General features: G+C 47.0%; 1 long non-coding RNA gene across 1 annotated transcript in view; it reads left to right on the forward strand.

Annotated features, from left to right (window-relative positions):
- The first annotated feature begins 260 nt into the window (after nt 1-260).
- The window catches only part of LOC144119436 (uncharacterized), a 621,994-nt gene continuing 609,846 nt past the window's right edge, over nt 261-12,408 (forward strand). Inside the window, exons 1-2 of the long non-coding RNA XR_013312367.1 lie at nt 261-322; nt 10,706-10,827. This is a non-coding gene — a long non-coding RNA (uncharacterized LOC144119436). The remainder of the gene's footprint in view (nt 323-10,705; nt 10,828-12,408) is intronic.

Raw genomic sequence — 12,408 nt, forward strand, 5'->3', positions numbered from 1 at the left:
AATAGTTAATATGGAGTTAGAATGCCTATTTAGGAGTTAATATGACTATATATTAACTACAAAGGAGTTAATATGAGGTACTAAGAGGACTGATTAAGAAATGCTGATGTCTGAGGCATTTCAGCGATGTCCTTTCAGTTCATTTGTCAATTAATTCTCTTATGTCTTTGTCTATGATAAATTGAGAGCTATTTGGGAGCACGAGCAATCATAATGTGGCTACAAATACATTGGAACATGTTTCTCTCTTTCAGGTTTATTTATGCAGCTTTCATCGGTTGGAAGGTCCACTACTCTGTAGCTTCGCTTCTCGCAGAGATCGGTGAGTATTGAAAAAGCGCTGAAAACGAAAGCAAAAAAAAAAGGGTGAGCTTCGAAAACGAATCTTCTTGCTTTCCGAGTTCTGAGAAAAATTTATGATTTCTTCGTCCGCCAGTACACTCGCATATTTGAATTAAAACCCTTGGTACGCGTTCTTGTCCGAATAAGTACCAATATCGCAGTAATAATGATACTCAAGCATTACAGCATTATTACTGAGCATTACTGGAAGGCAGCCATCCGGCAGCCGTGGTGAAGCTTGAGTGCCTAGGTAACAATTAACAAGGGGGGATCCAGCGTATGAAATTACGTTTATCTGCAGTAAAAAGGTAGTATTCATTAGGCGAAGCTCGACTTCTGTATTGTGCTCGTGATATTTTCCACAAGCTATAAGGAATACAGTTCATGGTCTGGCTGAATTGCACGCGCACTGCACCCATCGAGGCTGTTACCCACGCACATTTCGACAGTACGTTTGTTCTATCTAGTTGATCAAGATGAAGCGCTGATGACCCGTTTCACCGACGCGTGGACATGACTAGATAAAACACGAATTTTGAAATTTGCACCCGTCTCGGTGGCTCAGTGGTTAGGGAGCTCGACTACTGATCCGGAGTTCCCGTGTTCGAACCCGACCGTGGCGGCTGCGTTTTTATGGAGGAAAAACGCTAAGGCGCCCGTGTGCTGTGCGATGTCAGTGCACGTTAAAGATCCCCAGGTGGTCGAAATTATTCCGGAGCCCTCGACTACGGCACCTATTTCTTCCTTTCTTCTTTCACTCCCTCCTTTATCCCTTCCCCTACGGCGCGGTTCAGGTGTCCGCCGGTATACGAGACAGATACTGCGGCATTTCCTTTCCACAAAAACCAATTAATATTATTATTATTATTATTATTGAAATTTGCTTGCTCATATAGGCGCGGCTGGCGACTCAGACGTGCTAGGCGAGCGCGAATAGAATTTATTGTGCATGGAAGACGAGCTATGCTTAAACATACCGCCCAGTAACTAGTCTGTCCTTTCTTATAAAAACTCAGACGGAAATAAATGACACTTTCATACTTTTAGCAATATAAATTACTGTCGAGTGGCTGGCACTTGTGTCACGTTTTGTCCCAGATAGAGTGCTATTCCATGAAAGAAGGGTGCAGATATTCTAGGTGCACATGTGTGTCTATTTCATCTTTTTGTTGGTGTGAAACTCCTCTCCCCACCTCTGCCCCCCGCCTGCAATAATGCCTGTAAGGGCGCTGTGAATATCTAAGGTTTATGGGGGGTTTAACGTCCCAAAGCAAATGAGGCTATGAGAGACGCCGTAGTGGAGGGCTCCGAATATTTCGACCACCTAGGGTTTCTTAACATGCACTGACATCGCACAGCACACGGGCCTCTAGAATTTCGCGTCCATTCAAATTCGACCACCGCGGCCAGGATCGAACCCGCGTCTTTCGGACCAGCAGCCGAGAACCATAACCACTCAGCCACCGCGGCGGCGCTGTGAATATCTGATTGAATGAGCAAATAAATATAAATAACTCATTGAACTGCTTCGCATGTTCAACGCGACATTTAGGGTCAGTTGCGGAGGCATTTACATTTAGTGAAATTTAGAAGTAAATATTGTGAGACGCGGTGGCTCAGTGGTTCCGGCGCTCAGATGCTGACCCGGAAGACGCGGGTTCGATGAGGGCCATGGCGGTCGAATTTCGATGGAGGGAAAATTCTAGATGCCCGTGTACTGTACGATGCTAGTGCACATTAAAGAGCCCGAGGTGGTCTAAATTTCCGGAGACCTTCACCACGGCGTCTCTCATAGGAGTCGCTTTGGCACGTTAAATCCCTAAAATAAAAATAATTGAAAATAATTAAAAAGGTTTGAGAGCGACACGCATACGTGTATGTCTAAACTTATAGAACTTTGTACTTTTCAGACATATTTTGCCTTCAAGTAGCGCTTCTCTCCGAATTCTTTGTAGCCATGAAAGAAGCATCGTGATCGGATAAGTGGCAGGAGATGTGTTCGAGGTATTGGACCAAAAACTTATTAAAAAAATTAAGTATAAACACTTGCTTAGCAAGTCCGTCACAGCAGTGGCAGGATTTACGAGGAAAAGGCACAAGGCTGTCTCAAGCGACGTCATTGTGTTCGCACTACTCAGGGTGGCGCTCCAGTGGCATTATGACTGATGTCATTGCAACCCTCCGCTTTCCCCGGAAAGCACCCAAAGGGTGATTACCGCTGTTACTGCCCTCCGGTTTAGTTTGCTACTTTTACCACTAGCACTACAGCAACAATGCTAACCTACAAGCCAGAGGACCGGACTTGAACTGCTACGGCTCTCAGAGAACTTACAGCAGCTGTTTTACTGACATGAAGAATTTATCAAAAATCTGTGCCCCGCGGAGGCATATCCAATACTGTTGGAGTATGCAAGCGCGCTGTTATTCCACTGACACGTGTTTAGCACGAGGATGTTGGTGGGGGTGAAAAACATTTATTGGCTAGAAAAAAAAGTATTTACAGGGAGGTATAATTGGACCGATCTTTAAGGGGCCCGCCCTCACAAACACTAGGTGGGGTCCCTAGTACGGGACGCCAGTGGCGTCAGCCGCTGCCCGGGCACGCGCAACCAAGGCCTTTTGAGCCTGTAGGTCAGAGCAGCCGAGCAGGGTCGCCTCCCAGTCCTCCCGGGTGGGGTTGGGATGAGGGGGGATAGCAGGGTTGGAGGGGCAGGCCCACACCATGTGGTAGATGTACGAGGACTTCTCCGCACAGCGCGGACAGCTGCCCGAAAAAAAAGGGTCAAAATGTTTGAGAGCTGCCGTGCACAGCAAAGTATTAGTGTAAAAGCGGAGCAGAAGCCGCTCCTCCGCCTTTGAGAGGCCTTTACAGGGCCCGGATAAAGGCTGTGGCCAGATTGATAGAGTAAAACAATGTCTTGGAAAGAGTAAGTTAGTGTGAATTCGAGCTCCTGATCGTCGGGGTGGGATGGGAATGCCCGGTGAGAAAGCGCGCGGGCGGCGGCGTGAGCTGCCTCATTTCCCTCAAGGCCCATGTGAGCAGGAGCCCACACAATAGTCCGGTGAGCGTGGTCCCCGGTGTAGACTCTGCTTTGGAGAAGGCGGTAGGCTAGGTACTGTACCCAGCCCTGCTCAACGTTCCGACAGGCCCCTCGCGAGTCGGAAATATTTGTTTTGGATGTGGGATGAGATGCAGCCAATGCTATGGTGACCTCCTCCGCGTGTGTTATGTCACGGGCTCGAAAAGTAAGGCCGTTCACTGTTTTTGATTGGTGGACGACTGCGGCCGTGTACCACCCCCCATGGTGGGGGCCGGAAGCGTCCACGTAGAATACGCCGGGTTTCGATCCATAGTGGCCGGCCAGGGCTTCCGCCCGCGCCAGGCGCAGGCCATTATGGTCCTCACGGGTCATGTTCGCGGGAAGAGGGCGCACGTGGAGGGCGCATCTCCACTCGGATGGAATGCGTATGCGCTCTTACATGAGAGTGGTGTGTTGGATATGTAGACGGGCAAGGAGGCGGCGACCGGACGATGCCTTCGAGAGACGTGTATATTGGTTGGTCAAGTGGGCTTCCCGGAGCTCCCGAAACGTGTTAACCATACCCAGTGCCAGGAGACGCTGGGTGGAGGTGTTCACGGGGAGGTCCAGGGAGCGCTTAATAATTTTGCGGAGGTTGACTTCGAGTGCATCCTCATCTTGCTTCCGCAGGTGGAGGTACGGAGTCGAATATAGAATTCGACTGGTTACAAATGCATGCGCCAGCCGCAAGGCGTCGTTGCATCGTAACCCCCCGCGCTTGTTAGAAACCCGGCGGACCATGCGGCCCACCTGATCCCCCAGCTTACGGAGTTTGGTCAATGTCGTTTATGACCGTTTGTGTTGATGTACAAAGAGCCCCAGTACCCGGACTTCGACTTTTTCAGAGATTGGACCTGTCCAAGAGGCAATGCAATTTTGGCTGTGCACTTTGGTGAGGGGCGTATGTGCACAAATTCAGACTTTTGGGAAGGGAGCATTGGAGGCCGCAGCGGCAGCATAACGATCCACTATGGTCGCCACGTGCTGCAGGTTGGCCTCAAAGTCTCCGAGGGAGCCCTGCGTGGCCCACAAGGTGATGTCATCGGAGTACAGCGCATGCTGCACACCGGCGACAGCACCCAGCTGGGCCGGCAGTTGCATCATAGCCAGATTGAACAACAGGGGAGAGAGCACCGCGCCCCGAAGTGTACCCGTGGTTCCTAAATGATTGAAGAAGGAAACCAGCGCAAAAGACGAAGACACAGGAACAAGGAACACAGGACACCGCTGGACTATCGACTGTATTTATTTGAGAAACGATCACATTTATACCCTTCAGTTATCAAGCAAGCTTGCGCACACATGACAGATTAACAAGACAAGGTAAATAGCAGCATCACATACAACCGCGTGAGTTCATAAATCTAATTTCTTTATCTAATAGACTAACCGTCGTGTCACTTACACATAGATGTCTTTGATTAACGATATGGTATGCCTCTAGAATTTCACGTTGGCTCTTAGTTTTACCGCGTCCAAAAATGGTAGTCTTCTTGAAGAGCGGAATGCATTTGTGCTTACTGCAATGTTTTGGCAAATTCGCCCCGTCATCTGTGGAAAGCAATCTTTCATGTTCTCTGAGCCGGGTGTTAAGACAGCGGCCTGTCTGCTCGATGTACACATTCCCGCAGGATAAAGGTAAGCAGTACACTACCTGGGTGGCACAGGTGACATATTTGAATTCGTGTTTGATCGTGCACTGTGAAGTTGTACTTTTCCTTTCGTCAATCCTTCTGCACAAACTGGCCAGTTTTCGCGGGGCTGAGAAGATTACATCAACACCGTGCCTACTTGCGACCTTCTTTATATTGTGTGAAAGTGCGTGCAAGTAAGGCATCACTTCACACTTGCTTTTGTCCTTCCTTCCTTCTGTCAATTTAGGTTTGGCTTTCATTTTTTTGAGAAGCTTTTCAGAGACACCTTTCATAACATGCGTAGGAAAGCCTGCTTCTATTAGTCTCTTCTGTTGTTGCAGAAAGCTTTCTTGTACTGTATGGAAGCAGCTTTTCTCGAGCGCGTTACTGAGGCATAAGGTTGCAATAGCCCTCTTGGTAAGTTTGGAGTGGCAGGAGCTGTAAGGGAGTAAGATTTTCTTAGTTCGTGGGGCATAGGTCCAGCAAAGGTGGTTATTGCACTTAAAAGTTAAAACAAGGTCTAAAAATCTAATACGATTGTCGTCCGGTAACTCATGGGTAAACGTCAATTAACTAGAGCACGAAATAAAGCGATCTAAAACACTAGCCACCACATCCTGCAGATTGTCATTAGGTAAAACTTTCAAAAGTACTAAAAAATCATCAACATTGCGGAACACCTTTGCCATATGGATCATGTCTAATTTTTCTTTCAGTAAGGAGTCAAATTTAGACAGGTAGATGTGGGTTAAGATTGGCGCCACACAACACCCAATACAAACTCCTTTTTTCTGGACGTACACTCCACCATTAAAATCAATCATTGTAGAGGACAGGTAGGTCGTGAGAAGTTCTAAAAAACCTTCAACTGAGCAACCACAGCAGTTCTGGAACTGAACCGTGCCGGATTCTTCTATTAGGTCGCGCACTGCCTGCAGCATCTGTTCATGGGGCACTGAGTAGTACAGCTCCTGGATGTCTATGGACACACCTGTATTGGCTCCGTGATCACCTCCCTTGAGCGCCGCTGTCAAATCCTGGGAACTCCCGATAGAGAATGGGTCAAGGATAGGTCAAGGTACTAAGAGCCAACGTGAAAATCTAGAGGCATACCTTATCGTTAATCAAAGACATCTATGTGTAAGTGACACGACGGTTAGTCTATTTGATAAAAAAATTAGATTTATGAACTCACGCGGTTGTATGTGATGCTGCTATTTACCTTGTCTTGTTAATCTGTCATGTGTGCGCAAGCTTGCTTGATAACTGAAGGGTATAAATGTGATCGTTTCTCAAATAAATACAGTCGATCGTCCAGCGGTGTCCTGTGTTCCTTGCTCCTGTGTCTTCGTCTTTTGCGCTGGTTTTCTTCTTCAATCATGTACCGACTCGCCCAGCTCTCCACTCTACTAAAGTTCCTAAATGAAAAAGACCATGTTCCTAATCCTGGATTCGAATGTAAGATTGTCTGTCGGTCAAAAATGGCCGAATGTATTGGAAGGCGTTTCTGCCGCAGTTAGTTTGAGAGAGTTGGGTGAGAATGATCTCGTGGGTAACGTTGTCGAATGCTCCCATCAAATCCAGGGCGAGTACGACCTTGTCATTGTGGGGGCATTCGACGGGGTCGAGGACGGCCCGATTGAGTAGCAGCAAGGCATCCTGAGCTGATCTGTGTGGCCGAAACCGAACATGGCGTTTGCGAAAATGTGCTGAGATTCCATGAACTCGGACAACCTGTCGCGTACCATCGTCTCCATGAGTTTGCCCACACAGGAAGTCAGAGAGATGGGACGGAGGTTGTCCGTGTTGATGGCCTTGCCACGTTTAGGAATGAAGGTGACCAGGGCGGTCTTCCAGTCGATTGGGAGGGGCACTTCTCGAAGCCAGATTGAGTTATGTAATCCAATAAAGATATGTATGCCAATAAGATATGTATATGAGGAGGTGGCTCCGTTGACGGTCCGGACATCACCAAGGAGGCACCAGGTCCGACTGATTCCCTCTCCTCGGCACATGTTGCGTTCATCTGGCGATAATGTAAGGTTTGATCGCGAAGCCTTGGGGCTTCGCGTTCAGTCTCTCTTACGGTTGGATGTTGTAATAAAGGCCTCACTGACGCGGCAGCCACTTAAAGAGCAGGCCTTCAAATGCGTTAGAAGCCTATTTCACGGGCTCTATGCTTCCTAGTAATGTTCGCACTTATGTAAATAAACGAATACTATTTAGTGGGAGTTTAAAAGGCGTGTGCTGCTTTGGCTCCTCTTAATGAACAGACCAGAATCAATCAATCAATCAATCGGTTTTTATTTGTTAAAATTATAAAGAGGGTGATAAAAAATGGCGGAGAAAATTTTCAGCGTGTACCGTCGCCAACAGTAGGTGTAAGTACGAATTGGTTCGATGATAACCATAGCCGATTGTGGACGACCATAGATGTCAACTGCTGTACTCATATATTAGCAAGGTCTCTTGGCTGCTGGACGCAGTACCACCCTCCCCGGCTACTGTTCTTCGAGTTGAGAAGCACGCCTGGTTCCCCTGGCATCATTCCACGCTTTAGGATCCAGTGCCATCACGCCCTTCTCTATTACCTGCTGGGCAGATCGTTCACCTTCGTTCACTTACTTCGCTGCTCGACGCTCCGTAGCACTTGCCCACTCTTCTTAGCCCACAGCGGCGAGTTCGGCCGCACTGGCCTCCTCCTCTGCTTCGTGTGCTGGTTCTTAAAACTTCCACTGGAAACATAGGAGGTCATGTCTATGTCTTCACTCATTCGCCTGCTTAGCATAGAACCGATACAGCGCTACGAGCGCCGAGTTTTAAGAGCGCACAAAGAACGGTTGAAAGAGTGGGAAACGGCAATTTAGCTTGTAGCAAGTCCTGAGTGACAATTACAGCACGTAATTCGAGGCCTTCCGGTGGTGGCAAAATGGTCTCAACAATCGGCAAGCGAAGCTGCACCAGAAGTGGTTCGGGTCCCGCTCTACTGGGAGTGCTTTTCTTCCATCCATACATACGGCTTCACGGGGTTTGGTTTTATTTTTGTTTATTTATAAAAACTGCGATTCTGAAAATATAGAGGACGGCAGATTGGTATACAGACATTTTTCCAATAACGCTAAAAAGTGGAAAGAAAACAAATACAGCAGGCAAGGCGGCACCAACAACAGAATAACTGCACCACACTACAACATTGTTAAAACTTTAGAAAATAGAATGGCAGTGGTCTCACCGCTCACAAGCACATAATGGAATATGTTTCGACAATCAGGTGGACCAATTCAAATCAAGTATATTAGCACACTGAAGAGCGCCAACCTTTGCATATGTGGCTCAAATGGCGATGGGGAATTCAGTGTTTCTGGACGATAAGCAATAATTTTACATTTTATAATGATTCCGGGAAAACGGGAATATATATATAGCAGTTCATGATGACAGTGCGTTTGCTCAAAGAGAATGTCGGATGCGTGTAGCATAGACACTAGAATAAGAAGTTATTTGCGAGGTGTGAATATTGTAACGCCAGTTGATTATCTCGTAAAAGAATATCGAGCGGCAAATGCGATTCCTAGCAACGACACACGGTAAGCCACTTTTTCTGAGAAGGTCGATAATGAAGCTGCGGCCATAGGAATAATAGTATATAAACATCGTTACTCTTGGCATCACATCCGCCGTGGTTTCGGAACAATGTTCTCCTTAGTCTACTGAACACAGGGGCTGAAAGGATATGATGCACAAAAAGCTGCTTCTCCAGAGCATCAAGAAGCTGCGGCCACTGTTCTAGCAGGGTTACGGTATGCATTACTACCATGAATGGAATTAAAAGTAACGTGCACTGAAAACTGATGCGAGAAGTACCGGTGCCGAGAGCGGTATAAAGTTATAAAATATCAAAATATCTGTTTTAACTTTGAATGCAGTGATGGTAAAGAAATGAGAAATTGGGTTCGTAATTCTACAAGATTGAGAAAGGCAAAAAATAAGGCAATATAGTTTTTTGTGTATAGGCTCTCTTTAACACCCAAAAACAACGCAATGAAGGACACTGACAACTCGCAAAATATGCTTTATTGGTAAAAAAATAAATTGTAGGCATCAATAATTTTCTATGAAGACAAACAAAAAGTCTCGTTGATAAATGTAGTTCCGCAACGACTCTAATTTATCTGGCCATGTTATAAGCATGAAAATATCTACCACAGGCTGCTTATGTCGACTGGAATATTGTTACGTGACGGCCAGCCGAAGTATGAGACGAGATGACTGGTGGCAATGAGATGGTTTTAATGGCCGCTGGCCTAGCGCGAGCGCTCCGTCTCGGGCCACTCTCTTCGGGGCCCTTTATGTATAGCATTAGTTTGAAGTGAATATAAAACTCATGCATGGCGCTTCGGCAGCACCTAATTACCCACCCTGTTTTCGAAATTTTCAGTTTTAAAAAATATGGTCAAATGCATTCTTAGTAAGCGGCATTTTCTATCCCTCGCGGTTTCATTTCCTTTCTTTTTTTGCAAGACCGTTAATTTATTAGTTTCTTTACTTGCAATTCCCCGCAATATCATCCTGTAAATAAGTTGGGGCTGCAAAATATAGTTACAGGCAGGATTTGTTAAGCGAACAGAAATGAGTGCAGATAACGCAAAAGATCCTTTTTCCACTTCTCAGAAGAAATTTCAGCCAACACTTGGCGTGGTTTTAGAAAGCGCTCAACCTATTCTACTCCTTTCTGCCTCTTTATGGCGAGCACTGCCTCCATGAAATAGAAGGCGCTTTGTTTTGATATTTTGTTTATTTTTGCGTTCAATAAGTTTAAACATTGCGGGTGGTTAAGAAGGTGCTTTATCCTTGTGGCTGTGTGAGCCCCAGGCCTACTCTAACAGGAAATCGATGGTTCCCTTCTTGTTGCTGGAAATCAAGAAAGGTAGCCACGGCCGCAGTCTGTCCGGAATCCCGATGTCCGAAGGCGGATATGTCCACTGTAGCAGTGAGCTATAGGCCGATGCCTGCGTAGCTGCAGGAGTGTGCTCTCACGGTTGGTGCTCTCGCCGATCACGTCAGGGACATGTGGGTTGGAAAGGCGTGCGTGTCAATTGTGAAGCCTCCCTTCTCAACGGACTAAGCCAGTGTGCGGTTGACGAAGAAAGAATTCCTGTGTCATCCGGAAGGTAGTGGGCGTGTAGCGGTAGAATTTAATCATTATATACGTGTTACTTTTGTAAGACTTATTTTCAAGGTAGTAATAAAAAGCGTGCCAGAGTTAAAATGCTCCGTATTTTATTCCTCTCATGTAGGCCACGTAATGATCGTCAAAATAAAAGCACCTGCATATATTATCACCGGACACAATGTTGCTTACATATTAGAAATCAGAAAAAGAATGCTACCTCGGCGCACATCGGTTTTTATCGGTCCGATGTGCGATTTCTGCTTAATTTCACCTAATTGTCCTAGTCTGCATAAGTGAGACCTAACTAAATTCTTCTGCTCCCCACAGAAAACACAGGATTAAAGTTTATTCAGATGTAGTGTACAATGAATATCATAAAATACCCGCGAAACTGCGGAAGGAATACCTTCCGTCTTGCAACACTTTGCGACTGCATAACAGCGGGTGTTCACCAATTGTAACACTTTCCTTTTCAGCACGGTCCGAACACTCAACGACGGGTAACGGCACAAGCGAGCTCAGCACCTCATACGAGCAATACCGCACATGCGTAGTGCGTCAGTACGGGTCCAAGTTGGATAAGGTCCTCTCCATCCCGGTGAGTACTGGGGAGGGGGATGACAAGTTAATTCTGGTCAGCGTCGAAACAAGCTCAGAGCAAAAGTAGAAAATAATATGTGTAAAATCAAGAAAACAACGCTATAAAACGGAACAAACAGAGGTGACGTCAGACCACTGGGACGTTAGCGCAGTCGTCTGTAAACTCCAGTGTCCCGTTCCAAATACGTATCCTCCGTGTTTTTCACTAAAGATGAACTATACAGCACGTGCTTGAAGTCTTCTTGAGTAGAAAATTACCCCGTACATGAAACACTCCCTACGATCACCTTGACAGCACGTCCGGTAAAAAAAAAATACAGAAAAACTGAGCACCCGACGCATGAGCGTCGCTTTCTTCTTGATTCCCTGTAGATGGTATGCGCCTTGTCTCGCCTGTGGTGAATCTTCGTCAAGGTATCTGGACCGAGCCTCGAACTCACCTATCGAAGCTCCACTCTGCCAGTCCCAGTCAGTAAAACGACGCATCAACTCACAAACCCGGGTCTTCATTTCCACATCGAATAAAGTATAAAACTATAGTCGGGCATTCTTCACGCTGATGGGCATTTTATTCGATTTGCAGTGCAACGCGTTACACCGAAAGGTTTTGCGTTGCTCTAGGTGTCAAAGTGAAACTACCCGTAAAGGGTTCGATGGCTGATTCTCGCACTTCCAGAGGGTAAATCTCCCTACGACAATATACCCCAAAGCCATTTTCTAGGTGCCGCGGGAAACCAGAACATGTGCGCGTTGGCGGGGCTGACATAATCGTGGTTGACATATTCGGTTGGCGTAAATATATTTGGCCGCGTCGCCACATTCCATTACTCATTGCAGGCAATGCATGCGTCACTCATTGCATGCGTTAAGGCTCATGAACGCAGATAAGTAGTGTGCGGGTTTGTTTTTGTAATTACGCTCAGAGAGGCAGACGGGATAGTCGCCTTCTACCCCCCGTGTTCCTTTTCTAACATTCAGAGCTGTGACCCCCAACTCGCGGTACGATAAGTCGCCACCATTGCGGGTTAGCACCAGAGGGGACAAAGACGATCCTTGTATGCCGGTTCACAGTTTTGAGTGGCCTTTGTGACAACTGTGAAATCACACGTTGCGAGTATCCTCGCAGGGATAGCCGCTCGATATTCCATCTTTCGTTCTCTGGTATCCTAGCCATCTCGAACTGACAGCTGCCAGACAAGCGAAACCGCTGGGAACCGAACAGCGTTTTATCACCGCCATCCGCTCCCTGGGAAATACTAAATGCCGCATCATCCATTTTGCTACCGGACTGCCTTCGAAATCAGCGGCTTCCTGGCTATCTCCAGCGCAGCTTGTATGTTTTGCCTCTAATTTAGTCTTTGATGCGAACGTAGTTCGAAGAACGACATCCTTGGCGGCTGGCGGCGGGGCTGCGCCGCGCTGTGGCAGACCACACGCGGCCGGCTGCTCCTTCCACACTTAGTGCCCGTGTGCCTGGTGCCGCCGATCGTGCACTCGGACGTTGCATTACGCGCCATTCCAAATATCAAAAATTTGTACCCTCATTGCTAAAGCAGAATGAACCGGAAAAATTTTTTGC

Source organism: Amblyomma americanum, chromosome 2, assembly GCF_052857255.1.
Source record: "Amblyomma americanum isolate KBUSLIRL-KWMA chromosome 2, ASM5285725v1, whole genome shotgun sequence".
In the NCBI taxonomy this organism is placed as follows: Eukaryota; Metazoa; Arthropoda; class Arachnida; order Ixodida; family Ixodidae; genus Amblyomma; species Amblyomma americanum.